This window comes from Bos indicus x Bos taurus, chromosome 22, assembly GCF_003369695.1.
Source record: "Bos indicus x Bos taurus breed Angus x Brahman F1 hybrid chromosome 22, Bos_hybrid_MaternalHap_v2.0, whole genome shotgun sequence".
In the NCBI taxonomy this organism is placed as follows: domain Eukaryota; kingdom Metazoa; phylum Chordata; class Mammalia; order Artiodactyla; family Bovidae; genus Bos; species Bos indicus x Bos taurus.
In genome coordinates this window covers 53,828,575-53,835,639 of record NC_040097.1, presented here as the reverse complement: position 1 = coordinate 53,835,639, position 7,065 = coordinate 53,828,575, and positions in this window count along the sequence as shown.

Sequence of the window (7,065 nt, the reverse complement as noted above, 5' to 3'; positions counted from 1 at the left end):
ATCAGTGCACTGCAGTCAAAGAACACCCCACACCGGCAGAGACTAGAGAAAGCCTGAGCACAGACGCGAAGACCCAGCACAGCCAAAAACCCAACAGATGAGGATGTGCATAGGTTATATACAAATACTACATAGTTTTAAAGGAAAGACTAGAGTCTCTGAGGATTCTGGTATCCAAAGGGGGATGAAGTGAAGTGAACTGAAAGTTGCTCAGTCATGTATGACTTTGCGACCCCATGGACTATTCATTCCATGGAATTCCACAGGCCAGAATACTGGAGTGGGTAGCTGTTTCCTTCTCCAGGGGATCATCCCAACCCAGGGATGGAACCCAGGTCTCCCACATCGCAGGCAGATTCTTTACCATCTGAGCCACCAGGGAGGCTCCCAAAGTGGGGTCGTAGAACCATTTCCCCCAGACACCAGAGGATGACTATAATTATTAGGGAGTCCTTTAGATGGGGGGCACCCACACAGAAAACTTTCCCTTCATTAATGAACAAACAACCCTGAATAAATGCTGGGACTGGGTACACTGAAATGAGAAATCTTATTTATGGAGAAAAGTTACACCAAATAAAAGGAAGATTAAATTTTGAAGATAACTCAGTTTTCTCCTTTAATAGCAGTATTTTTTTTTAAACGAAGGGAAAAAAACATTCAAAAAGAGTTTGGGAAAATATAATTTGAGATTTTCACTATTCAAAAAGTAATTTGGTGCTACTTTTTCATTAAAATTTTGTTTTCAGCAGCTCCTCCTGAAACAACTTCAGGGCTGTCTTAACTATATTAGCACTGTTAGGCAGGACCGTGGATACAACTCTGGATCACAGACACTGACTGTCCTACAGGGACGCCCGCAAACGACCATGGCACAGAACAGACAGTGCGGATGCCGTAAAAGGCAGAGGGTCCAAATTATAAAAAAGAGGAAAAAAAAGAGGTAATACAAATTAAATGTTTTGCGAATTCAGAGTCGAAGAAAATGACTTTCAGCTGAAAGGATCAGCGTGGTGGAGCTTCAAGCCGGGGGTTAAAGAATAGTGGACTTCGGACGCGCAGGAAGAGGACAGTGGGCACGACAGGCAGAGTGGCAACAGCGAGAGAAGCCAAGACGTGCTCAGGAGAGCAGAGGAGGAAGGGCAGCGTGGGGAGGGAGGGCAAAGCGACGGCCCTGTCTGGGAGGGCCTGAGGAGGCAAGCTAAGGAGGCACTTGCCTTGTGGTCTAGTGGTTAGGACTCCGTGCCGCCACTGCGTGGGGCACAGGTTCGATCCCGGGTCCAGGAACTAAGATCTCACATGCTTCTTGGCACAGCCGAAAAAAAAGAAATCAGGCTAAGGAACTAGAGCTTCCCTTTACTGCTGAACGATGAGCAACCACAGAGGAGGAAAGTGAATGACCAGCGCTCTTCCTTGGGGGTGTTTCTCTAGCACCGTTGAGTAGACCGGGTTGCTAACAGGCAGGCAGGGACTGTTGAAGATGTTCTGGAAATAGGAAAGAGAGGCTTGAACTCGGACAGTGGGCACAGAAATAGAGCAGAAGGGGTGGCCTGAAGAGACTCTGTGGGAGGGAAAACCAGTGCGATGTGGAGATTGATTTGCTTGAAAAGAGGAGGAACTGGAACAGATGCTAAACTTTCAAGCCATGTAACAGACTGACGAGAGACAGGGCGCACAGGAGGAACTACCTCTTGTCAGGATCAAAGCGTGCATTTCAAAACGTTAAAAGCATGACGGCCCTACAAGCAGAGTCAGCGTGCTTCAAAGATTTATTTAACTTACTGGCAATCAAAAGAATGCAAAAACACTTCAGAGGATGATATGAACAATCGTGGGATATGTGTGTCTATGCATGAAAAAAAATGGGATACGATTACTAGTTCCAAAACTAGCTGATGCTGTACAGGACATAAAATGGTTGCCTCTGTGATTAACTAAAGCAGAGAGAAATCATTTTCATCTCTATCAGGACAAAGTGAAGTCAGTCAGTCAAAGATAAATATCATATGATATCACTTACAGGTGGAATCTAAAAACTGAGACAAATTAATCCACAGAATAGAAAGAGACTCTCAGACTTAGAAAAATAAATTTATGGTTGCCCAAGGGGAAAGGGAAGAGGAAGCGGAGGGGTAAATTAGGTGGGGCTTGACACAGACACACAAATACATATAAAATACTCATCAAGGACCTGCTGGACAGCGCAAGGAACTCTACTCAATACTCTTTAATAACCTGCATGTACGGGGAAAGAATGTAAACAAGAATGGCTGTATGTATAACTGAGTCAAGTCAATGGACACCTACAACAAAAGTCACACTGTAAACCAACTATACTCCAGTGTGGAGGAGAAAAACGTCTCCATGCCTACCATACCCGCTCAGGCCCTGGTGACCCCGGCTGGTGTCACACCCCTGCAGCCGTGGGTCTCAGCGATGGACTGTCACGAGACTGCGGGAGCCGGGGCAGGTGTGCCAGCAAGTGAGCCCCGCTTGGGCACGGAGTGCACAGTCCTCTCTGGTGGGACCACAGTCTCCAGATTCAGGCGGGCCCTCCTCCAGCTATACCAAGCCAAGGACACCCTCCCAATGGTGGACGCTCTGGGCTGGAAGAGCTCTGAGCAGCCAACCTGTCTGCACGTGACCTGGTGCCAAGTCCCCACTCCAGCCCCCTTCCCTAGAGCAGCCCCCGCTATGGGCAACAGTGCCCTAGGTGTGGCAGCTTGGCAGGGGTTGGTTTGTCTACGGAAGGGTGAAAGGGGAAAAGGCAGAGACGCGTCCTTGGGGTTTTGTCCTGGCACATGCCACCCTAACTGACAACCCAGAAACTCGACTTTTCCTAAGGTCTGACTGCCCCAACTAGCCCGAGTGGGCAGGAAGAAATGCTTCAGCCTTGTGGCCATTTCCCATCAATGTTCAGTCACTCGGTTGTGTCCGACTCTGACCCCAGGGACTGCAGCACACCAGGCTTCCCTGGCCTTCACCATTGCCCAGAGCTTGCTCAAACTCATGTCCTTTGGGTCAGTGATGCCATCCAACCATCTCATCCTCTGTCGTCCCCTTCTCCTCCTGCCTTCTCTTTCCCAGCATCAGGGTTTTTTCCCTGATGAGAATGAGTCAGCGCTTCGAATCAGGTGGCCAAACTAGTGCTTAGGGGCACTTCCTATTCACAAGGCCTGTGGGGCTGGAAATGACACCTGCCCTCAAGAAATGTCCTACGGTAGGTCACGAAAAGCAACTCAAACCAGGGCTGACTTTCAGGAAGCCAACTTCAAGAAGTAAATTTCACTTATACTTATTGAAAAAAAAATTTAATGGAAAATATGCTGCACACAGCTATTATTAAGAGCCACGCAAATCAGAACGTCAAGGAGGTATCACACTGTGCCGGGTGAGAATGGCCATCTGCAAACGTCTACAGACAATGAATGCAGAGACGCCAAGGAGGGAAGGGAGCTCCCCTACCAGGCTGAGGAAGGTGGACACTGGTAACAGGCTCTGGAGAACAGTGTGTGGAGGTTCTTTACAAACTAAGAATAAAGCCAGTTGATGATCTAGCCACCCCAGTCCTGGACCTACCATCAGAGAAACACAGAATCTGAAAAGGCGCACCAACATTCAGTGCGGCCCTGTGTACAACATCCAAGATACGGGAGCCACCAGTGCCCACTGACAGAGGAACCAAAAAAGATGACGCACCACGTGTATCTCAGGAGGCGATGGCACCCCACTCCAGTGTTCTTGCCTGGAGAATCCCAGGGACGGGGGAGCCTGGTGGGCTGCCGTCTATGGGGTCGCACAGAGTCGGACAGGACAGAAGAGACTTAGCAGCAGCAGCAGCTACATGTATACCGTGGGATACTGGCCATAAAAAACAGATGAACTGATGCTGTTAGCAGCCACATGAATGGACCTAGACAAGATCATACTTAGTGAAGTAAATCAAACTGAGAAAGACAAGCATCATACAGGATCACCTACACTTGGAATCTAAAAATTGATACAAATGAATTAATTTATAAGGAGAAAAAGACTCACAGAGTTAGAAAACAAATGTGTAATTCCCAAAGGGGAAATCAGGGGCGGGAGGGATGAGTTAGGAGGTTAGGGTTAACAGATACACTGTCCTATATATAGAAGAGATAATCAAGAAGGACCTACTATATAGAACAGGGAACTCGAACAGGGAGCTCAACTAAACACTCCCGTAATAACCTATATGGGAACAGGATCCAAAAAACGAGACATCTATGTGTGTGCATAAGTGATCAAGTTGCAGTGGACCTAAAACAAACAGCATTGTAAATCAGCTCTACTTCATATAAAATAAAAATTAAGAAAAGCAGAGCCAACCATACTCCCCACAGGCCTCAGGGACCCAGGTGGGTGTCACGTCCCTGGGGCCTGAGCAGGCCTGCGTCTGGAGGCTGGACTCGCATGGCACTGACGGAGGATGTGCAAGCAAATGAGCCCCCTTGGACCTGTACTGCCCACTCCCCCCTTGATGGGACCATAATCTCCAGAGCCAGGCAGGCCCACAAAAAGCCACAAGAAGCCTACTTCACCCAGAGATCTGTAGATCCTCCTGGGCTGGAAGAGCTTCGTGAAGTCACCGGGTCTCCCCTCCTCGCGTCCTGGTGCTGGGCTCCCACCTCCACCCTCCTTCCTGAGAGTCCCCACACCTACAGATCACAGCACCCTTAGCACAGCAGTTTTGCAAGGATGGCCATTTCTCCATGGGGTGAAAGGTAACAGGAAGGAGGAATGACACACAAGCCCCTGGGCGTTTCTTCTCAGGCATTCCGCTCTCCTGGACAACCCAGGAACATGACTTTGCCAATCATCTGGCTGCCCAGGTAACCAGATCTGTATGTGGCAAAGTGCTGCCGCCTTGTGGCCCTTTCCTGTAACAGCACTTTAAAACCTGCAGCTCACGGGCACTTGATATTCACAAACCCTGGGACGCTGGAATCGGCACCCACTCTCAAGAAATGTCCTGTGGAAGATCTTGGAAGAATAATGCAAAACAGGGCTGACTTTCAAGAAGCCAATTTCAACAGGTAAATTTCATTCACACAGTTTGAAAAGAAAAAAAAAAGTAGTGGAAAAGAGAACCCATTGGCTATTAATGTGCTGTGCTTCGTCGCCCAGTTGTCTCAGATTCTTTGCAACTCCACAGATTGTCGCTCACCAGGCTCCTCTGTCCGTGGGGAGTCTCCAGGCCAGAATACTGCAGGGGGGTGCCATGCCCTCCTCACAGCTGTTAATAGAGAAACGCAAATGAAAACCGCAAGGCCAGGCCTTCCCTGGCGGCTCATGGGTAAAGAATCCGCCTTCCAATGCAGGAGACATGGGTTCAATTCCTGACCTGGGATCCCACATGCCACGGAACTCAGCCCATGAGCCACAACTACCGAGCCCACGCGCCCCAGAGCCCGCGCTCTGCAATGAGAGAAGCCCCTGCAATGAGAAGCCCATGCACCACAGCTAGAAAGTAGCCTCCGCTCTCCACAACTAGAGAAAGCCCTCGCATCAATGAAGACCAGAACAGCCAAAAATAAGTACATTTTTAAAAAAGAGCTACAAAGATGTATCACCTCACATTTGTCCCAACAGTCATCAGTAAAACATCTAAAAACATCAAAGGTGGAGACAGCGTGGAGCAAAGGGAGCCCTCCCATGCTGCTGGCAGGGATGTAAACTGGTAACGGCCACTATGGGGAAATCTGCGAAGGTCCCTTAAAATCTAAAAATAAACCTAGCATATGGTCCAGCAATCCCACACCCACACATATATCCAGAGAAAACTGTAATTTTGGAAGATATATGCAGCCCAGTGCTCACTGCTGCACTATTTACAGCAGCCAAGACATGGAGGCAGCTTAGATGCCATCAACAGATGGATGGACGGACACACACACACACACACACACACACACACAGTGGAATATTACTCAGCCATAAAAAGGAACGAATTTGAGGAGTTAGATGAATCTAGAGCCTGTTATCGGAGAAGGCAATGGCACCCTACTCCAGTACTCTTCCCTGGAAAATCCCATGGACGGAGAAGCCTGGTGGGCTGCAGTCCATGGAGTCGCTAAGAGTCGGACACGACTGAGCGACTTCACTTTCACTTTTCACTTTGATGCATTGGAGAAGGAAATGGCAACCCACTACAGTGTTCTTAACTGGAGAATCCCAGGGACGGGTAGCCTGGTGGGCTGCCGCTATGGGGTCGCACAGAGTCGGACACGACTGAGCGACTTCACTTTCACTTTTCACTTTCATGCGTTGGAGAAGGAAATGGCAACCCACTCCAGTGTTCTTGCCTGGAGAATCCCACGGACAGGGGAGCCTGGTGGGCTGCCGTCTATGGGGTCACACAGAGTTGGACACGACTGAAGCGACTTAGCAGCAGCAGAGCCTGTTATACAGAGTGAAGTTAGAGAAAAATAAATATCATATATTAATGCATACATATGACATCTAGAAAGATGATACTGATGAACCTATTTGCAGCAACAGAGATGCTGACAGAGAACAGACTTCTGCACATACTGGAGGAGAGCACGGGATGGATTGAGAGAACAGCACTGAAACATATATATACATACACACATATATAACCATATGTAAAATAGCCAGCTAGTGGGAATCTGCAGTCTGACACAGGGAGCTCAACCCTGTGCCCTGTGACAACCAAGAGGGACACGATGGGGGACGGGAGGGAGGCTTTAGTGGGAGGGGATATAATTATGACTGATCTGTGCTGTTGTACAGCTGAAACCATCACAATACTGCAAAGCAATTTCCTCCAATTAAAACAAAATCAAAAACTAGACTAGAAGCTAAGCAAATCATACTGTCAATCTCATTTCATTTACACCAGCAGAGGGCTGCAACGGCCAAGGAATGCTGCTGCTGCTGCTAAGTCGCTTCAGTCGTGTCCGACTTTGTGCCACCCCATAGACGGCAGCCCACCAGGCCCTGCTGTCCCTGGGATTCTCCAGGCAAGAACACTGGAGTGGGTTGCCATTTCCTCCTCCAATGCATGAAAGTGAAAAG